Source organism: Crinia signifera, chromosome 4, assembly GCF_055691185.1.
Source record: "Crinia signifera chromosome 4, ASM5569118v1, whole genome shotgun sequence".
Taxonomy (NCBI): domain Eukaryota; kingdom Metazoa; phylum Chordata; class Amphibia; order Anura; family Myobatrachidae; genus Crinia; species Crinia signifera.
Window position 1 is genome coordinate 321,255,201 of NC_139220.1, and position 15,959 is coordinate 321,271,159.

At 52.4% G+C, this 15,959-nt stretch overlaps 1 protein-coding gene across 1 annotated transcript in view; it reads left to right on the top strand.

Annotated features, from left to right (window-relative positions):
- Positions 1–556: 556 nt before the first annotated feature.
- LOC146075946 (uncharacterized) overlaps positions 557–15,959 on the top strand; it is an 83,237-nt gene continuing 67,834 nt past the window's right edge. Inside the window, exons 1-2 of the mRNA XM_083185655.1 lie at positions 557–641; positions 9,791–9,881. The gene's annotated coding sequence lies outside the window, so the exon portion shown is untranslated. The remainder of the gene's footprint in view (positions 642–9,790; positions 9,882–15,959) is intronic.

Consider the following 15,959-nt stretch of genomic DNA (forward strand, 5'->3'; position numbering starts at 1 on the left):
AATGTTTATAACTAAGACCTAGAGATATATAATGTAATGTTCCTTTCTTATTGTGTATTTGTAGTACATAAGGAGTTAAATATTAAGCTGCGAACTGTCATTACCTTCCATAGTATGAGACTGTACTGTGGGCAAAAATGTATATAGCCAGCTTGGATTTGCCCTTAGTTAAAATGGCCACCGGAGCATCACCATATATTCACCGAATAGAAAGGGGTTGGGGGCAGGGGTTCCCATTCTTTTTCGAGAGGATCAGACCATAGAATAAAAATTTTCCACGGCACCCTTAGGCCCCCCCAAAATATATATAAAATTAAGTAGATTGTGTTTGCATGTGCTTCTAAGGTTCAGTTATGTGTTGAAGCGCATATATTTTATGATTGGCAGCCACCAGCACTGGTTTTGTCCACAAATAATTGATAATAACTATTTGCTGGTTGTTTGTTTTTGGGCTTGTTGCCTTGTTCTTAGGGCCCGCCGTGGATTGGATGCTGCAAAACAAAGCTGGCTCATGATTTGCTGAGCAGGGATCGGGTGGGCGGGTCTGTAAGTAGCAGGGAAGTGCTCACTGCTTCCTGTAGCTGCTGTATCGTGTCGTGTGGCCTATTATCTGCAGGGACCCGGGTGACGGATAGAAGCAGGTATGTGTATGTGTGCTGCAGCAGCCTGTACATCAGCAGCCACTCAGCCTCCACATTCCCCGGGCTTCCTTATAGTTACTTAGCTCACACGGAAGCCGGGGCTGCTCTGGCCGTGCTCTGTGTGCTGCTGTACATTCCTCAGCAGCAGGGAGGGGAGGACGGGGAACTGCTGCACTAATCTCACCCTGTACTCGGGCTGAGAACACAGACTTATCAGAGGTGCAGCAGCAGCGAGGGGGAGGACGGGGACTGCTGCACTAATCTCACCCTGTACTCCGGCTGAGAACACAGACTTATCAGAGGTGCAGCAGGGAGGGAGGACGGGGACTGCTGCACTAATCTCACCCTGTACTCGGGCTGAGAACATAGACTTATCAGAGGTGCAGCAGCAGCAGGGAGGGGAGGACGGGGACTGCTGCATTAATCTCACCCTGTACTCGGGCTGAGAACACAGACTTATCAGAGGTGCAGCAGGGAGGGAGGACGGGGACTGCTGCACTAATCTCACCCTGTACTCGGGCTGAGAACATAGACTTATCAAAGGTGCAGCAGCAGCAGGGAGGGGGAGGACGGGGACTGCTGCACTAATCTCACCCTGTACTCGGGCTGAGAACATAGACTTATCAAAGGTGCAGCAGCAGGGAGGGGGAGGACGGGACTGCTGCACTAATCTCACCCTGTACTCGGGCTGAGAACACAGACTTATCAGAGGTGCAGCAGGGAGGGGAGGAAGGGGGACTGCTGCACTAATCTCACCCTGTACTCGGGCTGAGAACACAGACTTATCAGAGGTGCAGCAGCAGCAGGGAGGGGGAGGACGGGGGACTGCTGCACTAATCTCACCCTGTACTCGGGCTGAGAACACAGACTTATCAGAGGTGCAGCAGGTAGGGGGAGGACGGGGGACTGCTGCACTAATCTCACCCTGTACTCGGGCTGAGAACACAGACTTATCACAGGTGCAGCAGCAGCAGGGAGGGGGAGGACTGGGGACTGCTGCACTAATCTCACCCTGTACTCGGGCTGAGAACACAGACTTATCAGAGGTGCAGCAGCAGCAGGGAGGGGGAGGACGGGGACTGCTGCACTAATCTCACCCTGTACTCGGCCTGAGAACACAGACTTATCAGAGGTGCAGCAGCAGCAGGGAGGGGGAGAACGGGGGGGACTGCTGCACTAATCTCACCCTGTACTCGGGCTGAGAACACAGACTTATCATAGGTGCAGCAGCAGGGAGGGGGAGGACTGGGGACTGCTGCACTAATCTCACCCTGTACTCGGGCTGAGAACACAGACTTATCACAGGTGCAGCAGCAGGGAGGGGAGGACGGGGGACTGCTGCACTAATCTCACCCTGTACTCGTGCTGAGAACACAGACTTATCACAGGTGCAGCAGCAGGGAGGGGAGGACGGGGGACTGCTGCACTAATCTCACCCTGTACTCGTGCTGAGAACACAGACTTATCACAGGTGCAGCAGCAGGGAGGGGAGGACGGGGACTGCTGCACTAATCTCACCCTGTACTCGGGCTGAGAACACAGACTTATCACAGGTGCAGCAGCAGGGAGTGGAGGACGGGGACTGCTGCACTAATCTCACCCTGTCAGGGGCGGATTGGGATGTAAAAACAGCCCGGGAAATTTATGGAAGCAGCCCTGGGGGCGGGGTCTGCTGAGGGGGTGGAGTCTGTTAAGAGGGGGCGGTCCCTAATAATAGAATCTGATTTATAGTTGCATGCAGTTGCAGCCTGCCTTGTATTTTTGATGCAGTTGCATATGCAACTTTATGCTAATGCTATTACACTGCCACCATTGGCTGAATTTTTTAAACTTTCACCAGCAACCCCAACAGGTGACAAACATACTGGCCCCCAATATAATACCCCACAGAAAACAAAAACATATGCCCCCACACGACTAAAAAAACACACTGGCCCCTGAAGAAAAAACAAACATTGTCCCAAACAGAAAACAATACACATTGGTGGCCCCAACAGGAGAAAAACTCATGACACCAAACAAAAAAAAAACGGTACTCTTTACTTAGAAGGGCGCCCATCTCGGGCATCTCGGGGATTGAATGCACTAAAAAATCGGGTGCGATCAACCGACGAGATGCCCGAGATTTCCCATAGGGAACAATGTTAAATGTCTCAATTGACCCGATTTTCCTGTTCAATGCCTCAATTGACCCAATTTTTCCATAGGAAACAATGTTAAATGGGCCACAGAGGCCAAATAGGCACCCTGAAGTGAATAATGGCCACCCGAATTGTTAACGCCACCCCACGATCAACGTCAACCCGAAGCGTGGCGAGCGCAGCGAGCCCGCGAGGGGCGGCGGTACGCGTCCTACGACCTTTTCATACCCCCACTATCCACGTCGGCGTGGAGTTGAGAATAGAAAGTGTGGCGAGCGCAGCGAGCCACCGAGCCCGAAGCGTGGCGAGCGCAGCGAGCCCCGCGAGGGGACGCGGATACCTTCACAGGTATCCGCGTCCCCTCGCGGGCTTCACAGCTGTCTGCGTACCCTCGCGGGGCTCGCTGCGCTCGCCACGCTTCGGGCTCGGTGGCTCGCTGCGCTCGCCACACTTTCTATTCTCAACTCCACGCCGACGTGGATAGTGGGGGTATGAAAAGGTCGTAGGACGCGTACCGCCGCCCCTCGCGGGCTCGCTGCGCTCGCCACGCATCGGGTTGACGTTGATCGTGGGGTGGCGTTAACAATTCGGGTGGCCATTATACACTTCAGGGTGCCTATTTGGCCTCTGTGGCCCATTTAACATTGTTTCCTATGGAAAAATCGGGTCAATTGAGGCATTGAACAGGAAAATTGGGTCAATTGAGACATTTAACATTGTTCCCTATGGGAAATCTCGGGCATCTCGTCGGTTGATCGCACCCGATTTTTTAGTGCATTCAATCCCCGAGATGCCCGAGATTTTTTACTAACGATGCCCACGATCAAAATCGTGGGCGCCCTTCTAAGTAAAGAGTACCAAAAAAACATTAAACGCTAGCCCCCTGTAAGGCTTCTCAGCACCCTAGGCAAAACATCAACCTACTGTAACCCCCCCCCCCTTCCTTCTATACTGCCAATACCCACTTTTCAACCCTTTAAGGCAGTGGTTCCCAAACTGTGTGCCGTGGCTCCCTGGGGTGCATCGGGACACTTGCAGGGGTGCCACAGGTTGGTGGTCCAGGACCAACTGAAATTATTTATGATCAATTATTTATGGAAAAAACCAGTGCTGGTGGCTGCCAATCATAAACTATGTGTACAATCAGAAGCAAATCCTGTCCTTTACCACATAACTGAACCTAACAAGTACATATAAACACAATCTACTTAATTTTATATATATTTTTGGGGGACTAAGGGTGCCGTGGAAAAATTCTGATACTCTAGGGTGCCATGATTCAAAAAAGATTGGGAACCCCTGCTTTAAGGCATACTTGCTTAACGATCCGGAATAGATGCTCCCAAAACTCGGGTGGTCCTTCCAGCCCCCTGGGAAGGTCGGCACGTTCCCTGGAGGCCCCCAGGAGAGGGCAGCAAAATAGGAAAGTATGCCCCAAGGGAAAGTATGGAGGCTAGGCCTTAGAAGTTCCATAGCCATCACCTGAATTAAGTACAACAAGGATCCTCATAGACATCCTTGATTTTATGATAGGTAGAATTGGTGGCGCCCCCCCAGATCCCAGCGCCCTAGGCAGCTGCCTAAAGCTGCCTAATGGTAGAGCTAGCCCTGAACCCTGGTCATATGCTTGGCTCTAATAAAATAGTTCAATATCTATATCTATCTATCTATATCTATATATCTATCTATCCATATATGTGTGTGTAAGACAAGAACAGGCGCTCCTTGGTGCAATTACGCTTTTTCAAAACTTTTATTCCATTTAAAAGACACCGATAAAGCTGCGAGCTTTGCCGCTTACCGGGTCGGCTACAATGAGGGCCAATATGCCGTAATGCCCATTACACATTATGCCACACATTATGCTATGCGTAATGCCCCAAGTACTGCTTATACACATAATGCCACAAGTAGTGCCCCTTACACAATGCCCCATTATTGTCCCTTACAAATTACACCCAGTAGTGTCTATAATACATAATGCCAACAGTAGTGCCCCTTACACAATGCCTGGAGTAGTGCCCATTGCAGTATGCCCCCATTACTGCAAACTGTGTAATCTAGTCTAGTCCAGCCCAGAGCCCAGCATTTGGCATCCCACCACCACCGCTGATGCTACTGAAGACGGGGAGGAGAGCACAGCCTGCAGAGGCGCTGAATTGATTTTTAAATATGGTGCCGGCTCGTGAGCCAATTGAAGCTTGTGATCCGACAGCCAATCAATAACTGCTGCAGCTGGACCACAAGCTCTGAGAGCAGTGGTGGCTGACAATCAGCAGTGAGTGGTCATGTACAGTAGGTGGTGTACCCACAGTGCAAATGGGCAAGGCACCACTGGCACACACCTAGTTAAGGTCCTGCACAACACTTTTAGTGCCCCCTATTCACATTACGCTTCACAGTAGTGTCCCTTACACAAAATGTCCACAGTAGTAGCACTGCTTATATATATAGGGCCTTATTCTAGTTCACTCTTTCTGAGAAAATCCTTCTTAGATGGACAAAACCATGTGCACAGCAGGTGGGGCAGATGTTACTTGTGCTGAGAGAATTAGATTTGGGTGGGGTTTCTATATATTGCAGTGTAAAAATACAGCAGTCCTTATTTACCCTGCACAGAAACAAAATAACTCACCCAAATCTAATTCTCTCTGCACATGTTACATCTGCCCCACCTGCAGTGCACATGGTTTTGTCCATCTAAGAAGGATTTTGTCAGAAAGAGTGAACTAGAATAAGGCCCATAATGCCCAGAGTAGTAGAACCCTTACACTTACATAATGTCTACAGTAGTGGTGCGGTTTACACATAATCCCCACTGTTAGCCACAGTAGTAGACAGTAGTAGTGCTGTGTAACGCCCGCACCAGTTGTGGACAGTAGTAGTGCTGCATAATGCCCGCACCAGTTTCTGACAGTTGCAGCACTGCGTAACGGCCACACCAGTTGCTGACAATAGTAACGCTGTGTAATGCCCACACCAGTTGCCGATTCTAGTAGCGCTGCGTAACACCCGCACCAGTTGCCAACAGTAGTAGCGCTGCTTAATACCCTCACCAGTTGCCGACAGTAGTAAAGCTGCATAATGCCCACACCAGTTATTGACAGTACTTGCCCTGGGTAACACCCGCACCAGTTGCCGACAGTAGTGACACTGTGTAACGCCTGCACCAGTTGTCTACAGTAGTGACACTGCGTAACACCCGCATCAGTTGTCTACAGTAGTAATGCTGTGTAACGCCCACACCAGTTGCCGACAGTAGCAGCGCTGTGTAACGCCCACACCAGTTGCCGACAGTAGCAGCGCTGTGTAACGCCCGCACCAGTTGCCGACAGTAGCAGCACTGTGTAACGCCCACAACAGTTGCCGACAGTAGCAGTGCTGTGTAACGCCCGCACCAGTTGCCGACAGTAGTGACACTGCGTAACACCCGCATCAGTTGTCTACAGTAGTAATGCTGTGTAACGCCCACACCAGTTGCCGACAGTAGCAGAGCTGTGTAACGCCCACACCAGTTGCCGACAGTAGCAGCGCTGTGTAACGCCCGCACCAGTTGCCGACAGTAGCAGCGCTGTGTAACGCCCGCACCAGTTGCTGACAGTAGCAGCACTGTGTAACGCCCACACCAGTTGCCGACAGTAAAAGCACTGTGTAACGCCCACAACAGTTGCCGACAGTAGCAGCGCTGTGTAACGCCCGCACCAGTTGCCGACAGTAGCAGCACGCCCCCTGTTGAGTGGCCACACCCCATTTTCCAGAGCGCGCCTTCGGCGCGCGCACAACTACATCCTTCACTTTTGTCACCATGGTGGGCCTGTGTACTTTAAATGCCAGGGCCTATTTTTAATCCCATTCCCACCCTCTCTCTGCCGCTCTTTTAGCATGTACACTGGCACCACTAACACCGCCCCTCCCCCACCTAAACCCTCTTTTATCATGGTGCCCCCCCTGTCATTTTATCCTGGATCCGCCCCTGGCCGACAGTAGCAGTGCTGTGTAACGCCCGCACCAGTTGCCGACAGTAGTGACACTGCGTAACACCCGCATCAGTTGTCTACAGTAGTAATGCTGTGTAACGCCCACACCAGTTGCCGACAGTAGCAGAGCTGTGTAACGCCCACACCAGTTGCCGACAGTAGCAGCGCTGTGTAACGCCCGCACCAGTTGCCGACAGTAGCAGCGCTGTGTAACGCCCGCACCAGTTGCTGACAGTAGCAGCACTGTGTAACGCCCACACCAGTTGCCGACAGTAAAAGCACTGTGTAACGCCCACAACAGTTGCCGACAGTAGCAGCGCTGTGTAACGCCCGCACCAGTTGCCGACAGTAGCAGCGCTGTGTAACGCCCGCACCAGTTGCTGACAGTAGCAGCGCTGCATAACGCCTGCACCATTTTCCAACAGTAGTAGTGCTGCATAACGCCCGCACCAGTTGCTGACAGTAGCAGCGCTGCATAATGCCTGCACCATTTGCCTACAGTAGTAGTGCTGCCTAATGCCCACACCAGTTGCTGACAGTAGTAGTGCTGTGTAGCGCTCGCGCCAGTTGACGACAGTAGTGACACTGTGTAACACCCTCACCAGTTGCTGACAATAGTAGCGCTCGCGCCAGTTGCCGACAGTAGTAGCGATTCGTAATTTTGATACCAGTTGCTGACAGTATTAGCGCTGCATAACACCAGCACCAGTTGCCGACAGTAGTGACACTGCGTAACGCCCTCACCAGTTGCCGACAGTAGTATCCCTGCGTAATGCCCGCACCAGTTGCCGACAGTAGTGACACTGCATGAGGGCCTCACCAGTTGGCGACAGTAGTGGCACTGCGTAATGCCATCACCAGTTGCCGACAGTAGTATCCCTGCATAATGCCCACACCAGTTGCCGACAATAGTGACACTGCATAATGCCCCCACCAGTGGCCGACAGTAGTGACACTACATAATGCCTTCACGGTGAGGGCATTATGCAGTGTCACTACTGTCGGCAACTGGTGAGGGTCTCACCAGTTGGCGACAGTAGTGACACTGCGTAACGCCCTCACCAGTTGCCGACAGTAGTGACACTGCATAATGCCCGCACCAGTTGCCGACAGTAGTATCCCTGCATAATGCCCGCACCAGTTGCCGACAGTAGTGACGCTGCATAATGCCCTCACCAGTTGCCGACAGTAGCGACACAGCATATCGCCCACACCAGTTGGCAACAGTAGTGACACTGCGTAATGCCCTCAACGGTTGCCGACACTAGTATCCCTGCGTAATGCCCTCACCAGATGCCGACAGTAGTGACACTGCGTAACGCCCTCACCAGTTGCCGACAGTAGTATCCCTGCGTAATGCCCACACCATTACCGACAATAGTGACATTGCATAATGGCCTCACCAGTTGCCGACAGTAGTGACACTGCATAAAGCCCACACCAGTTGCCGACAGTAGTGACGCTGCATGATGCCCTCACCAGTTGCCGACAGTAGTAGTGCATAATGCCCGCACCAGTAGTAGTGCTGTGTAACGCCAGCACCATCACCACTTTTTTTACCTTAAGGCTGGCTGGCTGGCAGTGGACCTGCTTCTTCTTTCTTTCATTACTGTGCTCTGCTGTGCTCCCGTGTAGCTCCACCCCCTTCCACACGTGTAGCTCCGCCCCTTTCACTCGTGTAGCTCCGCCCCTTCCACGATCTGCTGTCATGACTGAGTGAGTGACATTAAAGGGGGTTGGGGGACAGAAGGGAGCTCGGCTCTGTGCTGCCGGCGATGCTGTCTTATGCAGTCAGTGTGACTGTGACAGTGAACTGGCAGCCGGCATCCACAGAGACTGACTGAGGGTAGCAGCGGCGGGGATATACAGCAGGGAGAGCTCCCTGCTCCATCCTCACACAGACGGCCGGTGACAGTGCAGACTGCAGAGACAGAACCGCGGGAGCAGCTGCGTGCTGCCGGACATGCGCACCAGCCCTCCCGCGGACATTTTTACTCCAGTTAGAGCAGGCGCAACCATTTTTGTTTAGGGCAAAGTCCGCGGCCAAGCCAGGGAGGGGGTGAGCAGCCCCTTAATGACTATTTTGGGCCGGCCCACCGGGAATCCGCCCCTGCACCCTGTACTCGGGCTGAGAACACAGACTTATCAGAGGTGCAGCAGCAGGGAGGGGGAGGACGGGGGACTGCTGCACTAATCTCACCCTGTACTCGGGCTGAGAACACAGACTTATCAGAGGTGCAGCAGCAGCAGGGAGGGGGAGGACGGGGGACTGCTGCACTAATCTCACCCTGTACTCGGGCTGAGAACACAGACTTATCAGAGGTGCAGCAGCAGCAGGGAGGGGGAGGACGGGGGACTGCTACACTAATCTCACACTGAACTCGGGCTGAGAACACAGACTTATCAGAGGTGCAGCAGCAGCAGGGAGGGGGAGGACGGGGGACTGCTGCACTAATCTCACCCTGTACTCGGGCTGAGAACACAGACTTATCAGAGGTGCAGCAGCAGCAGGGAGGGGGAGGACGGGGGACTGCTACACTAATCTCACACTGAACTCGGGCTGAGAACACAGACTTATCAGAGGTGCAGCAGCAGGGAGGGGGAGGACAGGGGACTGCTGCACTAATCTCACCCTGTACTCGGGCTGAGAACACAGACTTATCAGAGGTGCAGCAGCAGCAGGGAGGGGGAGGACGGGGGACTGCTGCACTAATCTCACCCTCTACTCGGGCTGAGAACACAGACTTATCAGAGGTGCAGCAGCAACAGGGAGGACGGGGACTGCTGCACTAATCCCACCCTGTACTTGGGCTGGGAACACAGACTTATCAGAGGTGCAGCAGCAGCAGGGAGGGGGAGGACAGGGGACTGCTGCACTAATCTCACCCTGTACTCGGGCTGAGAACACAGATTTATCAGAGGTGCAGCAGCAGCAGGGAGGGCGGGAGACTGCTGCACTTATCTCACCCTGGATAGGATTTTTTGTTTTTGCCTTGTTTTTCACTTTGTGGTTGCTTGTCTTTCATTTCAGAGTTGGTGACACTGCTGTACTTACACATTGGTACCAGCAGCTGGGAGACCCGGATTACTGTGGTCCTGAGGGGTCTGTAATACCCAGCAAGGTATGTGATTAGTCTGACCATGCCGAGTACTGTGTTATATATGTCTGTTCTACTAACTTGCGATAACCGCATCAACCACACTGACTGCTCTCTATAAGGGAACCAGTATCTCTCATATATTTAGCCAGATCTGTCACTCATCCCCTGTGTATATAACGTTCCCGCCCAGCGGGATACACAAACCCGCCCCCCCCCCCAGGGAAAAGACCAGTGTTTTATGTGTATAATGTTTTTATGTGTATAACGTTCCACCCCCTCGACATCACCTCCCCCCGCCCAACCAGGCCTGCAGTACACGCCCACCATCCACCATTACTCCACAGCCACCATCCACCATTACTCCTGCACCCCACCCCACTCTGCCAGCACCCCCCCACGTACCTCCGCGACCCCCCTCCCGCGATTCGTGGGACCCCCCTCCCGTGATTCATGGGACCCTCCCACGATTCGCGGGACCCCCGCGACCCTCCCTCCCACGATTCGAGGCAACCCCCCACCCCCTCCCGGGATTTGCGGACCACTGCCCCCTCCCGCGATTCACGGCACCCCCCTCCTGCGATTTGCAACACCCCCTCCTGCGATTCGCGCCCCCTCCCGCGATTTGCGGACCCCCCCTCCCCCGCGCGATTTGCAGACCCCGCCCCCTCCCGCGATTCATGGAACCCCCCGTAGTGCCCCCTCCCGCAATTTGCGGACCCCCTCGGCACCCCCCCTCCCGCGATTAGCGAACCCCCCCCCCGTGATTCACACCCCCCCTCCCGCAATTTGCAGACCCCCTCCCTCAATTTGTGGACCCCCCCTCCCGCGATTCACGCAATTCACGGCACCCCACCTCCTGCAATTCGCGGGCCCCCGCCCCCTCCCGCGATTCACGGAACCCCCCGTAGCTCCCCCCTCCCGCGATTTGCGGACCCCCTCGGCACCTCCTGCCCCCCGCGATTCGCAGGATCCCCGCGACCCCCCCTTCCACGATTCGCGGGCCCCTCTGCGCCCCTTCCCGCAATTTGCAGACCCCCTCCCGCGATTCGCGGGCCCCTCTCCCGTAATTCATGCCCGCTCCTGCGATTCACGGACCCCCACGCCAACCCCCCTGCGCCCCCTCCTCCCTTGATTCACAGCACCTCCCGCGATTCACCGACCCCCCCCTCCCACAATTCACTGACCCGACATCCCCCCTCCCGCAATTTGTGGACCTCCCTTCCCGCGATTCAAGCCCCCCCCTGCCCCCTCCCATGATTTGCGGACCCCCACCCCTCCCGCTAATCGCGGATCCCCGCACACCTCTCCCGCAATTTGCAGACCCCCCTGACCCCCTTCCAGCAATTCCACCCCCCAGCGGACCACCGCGACCCCGCTCCCGCATTTCACGTACCCCCGTGAGAATGGGGGATCCTGTACCGTCACAAGCAGGTGCCGCCCCTAGGTGGGAAATCCGGCCCTGGCTACCGTACTGCAGGTTACCCTACTGCCAGAAGTGTCCCCACGGTCCTCTGCACCAGCGCCACAACTTTTATCAATGTCTTGCCCACATACCACTATTATACAGCCTCCTGCTCTCATGCACGCTCACTCCCTCCCAGTGGGAGGAGACGCTCACCCACTGCCGGGAGCTGCATACTGTCCCCCACCCTCCTCCAGTTCCAGGGATGCCCATCGACCATCAATAATTTCAAATAATCAATGGTTTGTGGCTGATGTTGAATACTTTTCCATTGATGTGGGAGGACCAGATGGTTTCCCTACATCGATGGCAAAGGAGAACCGATCAAGGTTCAAATTTTTTTTAAATCTCTTGCGATTCGCAGAGCCCCCCGCGACACACTTCCCTCCCGGGATTTGTGGACCACCGCCACCAGGACACGGAGCACAGCTCCGCCCCCCAAACCCGGAAGTCCCGCCACCAAGTTCTGATTGACCCACGGCCTTTTCAGTCAGATATAATGGATGACCATCGATAGCTACAACAATCGATGGTTATCCAAGTAATATGTTACTACTATCGATGGCAGGGTGCAAAATCGCCATCAATGCCAACCATCGATGGCGTCTGTCCTCCAGCCTCCTCTTTAGTCCCCGTATGCCCACACACCCCTATCACTACCCAGCTTCCTGCTCTCCTGAACCGTAACTTCCACCACTGGGAAGTCGCTGGCGCTGTGTTGCCCACATACCCCTATCACGCCTCATAGCACAGCCTCCTGCTCTCATGCACCCTAACTCCCACCCAGTAGGAGGAGACACTGACTCAGGGCCACCATCCTGTACTCCTGTGGTGCCACGCTGGACCCTCACCTACTGGCAGAAGCTGCACAGTGTCCAGTGGCAAACGCAGGATTTTCAGAAGGGGGTTTCCAGAGGGGCGGAGCAAAGCACGGAGATGGACACTTAGGTGACCCAGTATATGCCGGGTCAGTTAAAGTATTATAGATAGACAAAATGTATATAAATAATATATATATATATATATATATATATATATATATATATATATATATATATATATATATATATAGTAGAATGGCAATAAGGCGTCACTCGGAGACTGCGTGAAGTTTCAAAGCTTTATTGGTCACCACAATAAAGCTTTGAAACTTCACGCAGTCTCCGAGTGACGCCTTATTGCCATTCTACTACATTGGGTCTTTGAACCTGGGAAGGCACCGGAGCAAGTACAGCTCATACTTTTGGTGGAGTGCCGGATTTCTTCTTTTGATATATATATATATATATATATATATATATATATATCTCTATCCAGATCCGTCACTCAAAAGCAGTGTAGGTAATGGTGGGCGGGGTTCCACGGGTGATTGACAGGCCCATCCACCGTTATCCACAATGCAGAACCTGCATTACAAGTTCTACACATCCTATGTCCTACACAAAGCTCCTGCCCCTTACTCTCCCACCACTCCCCATGTCTGGCCAAATACCACCCAAACCCCGCCCCACGGCTGAACACCACCCCCTCCACCCGAGCACACTGTGACCCAGGATGCCTTTGCTGCAGTGGCTCATGTGTACTCTCTCCTCCTGCCAGCTCCTTCCTCCCTGGTCAGACATCCACAGTGAGTACTTCTGTACTCAGCGTACAGCCCCTGCTGAAGGTGGCATAGGGGGGGGGGGTGCGATTTTCGTGAGGGGGGGGTCGCGGGTGGGGGGAGGGGTGCCCGCGATTTTCGGGAGGGGGGGTCGCGGGTGGGGGAGGGCTGCCCGCGAATTTCGGGAGGGGGGGTGGAGTGCCCGTGAATTGGGGGGGGGGGGTGTCGCGGGTGGGGGGAGGGGTGCCTGCGAATTTCGGGAGGGGGGTCACGGGTAGGGGGAGGGGTGCCCGCGAATTGGGGGGTGTGGGGGAGGGGTGCCCGTAAATTTCGGGAGGGGGGTCACGGGTGGGGGGAGGGGTGCCCGTGAATTGGGGGGTGTGTGTGTGTCGCTGGTGGGGGGAGGGGTGCCCGTGAATTTCGGGAGGGGGGGTCTCGGGTGGGGGGAGGGCTGCCCACGAAAGGGATTCCCTCTCTCTCTCTGCGATCCCTCTCTCTCTCTGCGATCCCTCTCTCTCTGCGATCCCTCCCTCTCTATCTTTCTGCAATACCACTCTATCTCTCTCTGCGATACCACTCTCTCTCTCTGCGATCCCTTTCTATCTCTCTCTGCGATCTCTATCTCAATTACACTAGATCTCACACTCACATATATTTCTACTTCTAATGGGGCGTAGCCCCTCACGACGGTATGAAGAGCGCCTGGAGGGCGCGATGAATCACCTAGTGTGTGTGTGTGTGTGTGTGTGTGTGTATATATATATATATATATATATATATATATATATATATATATCGAGAAAAAGAAGGCCACACAATGCGCTCAGTGAATTTAGTTAAGCAGCAACCCTGAGGGGGTCCCCTGTTAGATAGGACCCAGTATAGACATAGAGAGAAAAGGGGTTTTCAGGGTGCGCTAGGACCTTTCAATTATTTAAGACAGTATGGTTTAAAATAGGAAAAATTTAATAAACATTTGCTCACAGAGCATAGCAGTATAAACAAAGGTCGAATTGATACACTTTACAATGTATAAAATGACATAAACACAATTCAGGTCAACAGTCGAAATGCGCCCAATAGGCCCAACGCGTTTCGTCGTGAACACGACTTCCTCAGGGGCACAATACAACAGTAGGCAACGATGGTCACACAGTCAATGGTTTAGGGTTTGGACACCAACCAAATATAGAAATTTCACAAAGAGGAGATGTCCTTAGGTGATTATAACATAATGTCCACCAGCTTGTTTACAGATGAATAAACAAAATAGAGAAACCATTCAAAGTTATACGGCTATAATGACCACTTTCAATTGTAGATAGATAAGGGGAATTAGTAGCCCAATGGAAAGATGTGTACTGCTCAGCTCCAAAAGTATATATACAGGGGCGTCAACAGCAGTGTAGACCCCTGGGCATAGCAATGTATTGGGGCACCTACCGATCCTTCAGCGGTAGGAGTGGGGGAAGCTTTGATTTTAATGGAATTAAAAACTAGAGAACCCCACCTACCAAATGGTATTGGGGACTAGGGGATCAGACTTCAGGAGGCAGAGCAATCTGCCAACGAGTATATAAAACTACATACCAGGTGTGTGGAGCTGGAGCAGTAACCAGCTGCAGGAAGGCTGATATCTCTGGTTCTGGGAACAATAAAGACAACCTACTAGTGTCCATCAAAGGGGGGGAGAGTCCCAGCTTTTGGAATATACCCTCAGAAAAACTCTAAAGGCCCCCATACACTATGAGATTTATCTGACCTGTAAAATTGCATCTGATTTCCCCTGAACTTCCCTGGCAACTTCCCAGGAGGCCTACATACAATTTGACACTTGATGTGCCATTTTTTACATCCAATTTGCGTCAGATAAATCACATGTGATTTATCACATGTGATTAATCACGCAATTTATCTGACGCAAATTGGATGTGCCATGAGATTTATCTGATGGGATGGCTCTAGGGAGTGGCCTGAACAGTGCTATACCTTGCAGGTATTACTGTTCTGAGAAAATGAGAATGGTGGTATATTTATTTATTTGCAGTTTCTTATATAGCGCAGCAGATTCCTGTATATATAGTTCGGGGGGTGTTGGCACTCGTACAAAAAGACACCATACATGGTGCTGCAGCAGAAGACACGAACAAACCACTGGGGTATTTATATCAGAGAGGTTCGATTCTCTCTGCACCTTGATAAAGGGGCCACTTGGCTCTGAAATGTTGGCTTATACTCCATGTCTGGTGTCTTTTTGTACATTGATGCCCACTCTACATAGCGACAGCGCTGCTGTCTGGAGGGAACTGTTTTGTTTCTTAATTTTTTTTCCCAGGTAGTCAGCTCCCCGCAGTGTGTCCAAGTCCAATGACGTCACCGTCCAGCGACGCATACCGGCCGGTATGGATGGTGAGGTCATTGGACTTCGACACGCAGCGGGGAGCTGACGACCTGGGTGTGGTGTTGGTGGAGATTATTTAGGTATGTACCATTTACTATTTGTATGAGCTTGAAAATGGTCATTAAAAAAACCGAAACATTGCTTTCAGACCCCTGTGTCTGTGTTGTTTGTGCGATACAGACCTAGAAGTGCCTCTACCGTATAAATATATATAAGGGACAATAAAGAAGTCCCGAAACGTCGCTTTAAAGGCATAGTCCTGGTGATCTTTATTCATATATAAAAAGACTGATGGGTGCGATATTGATTGGACATACATTATATATATTCCCCCCTCAAACCCCCCCCCCCCCCCTTCAAACAAAACTAGAAATATAAGCCCTGCTGTGATCATCACCACTAGTTGCATAGTGGTCTGATCCAATATACGCATCTTGTATTTATTATTTGATTGGCCTTTAACAGCACGTTTGAATAATAAAGCTGATTACCAACACAACCCTCTCTGTCATCCATTAGCTGACCATTCTGTGTGCTCTACCCCTATTATGTGTGACTGCATGTAACAACACAGGTGTGGATTACACCTGTGTTGTTACATCCAGTCACACATAATAGGGGTAGAGCACACACAGA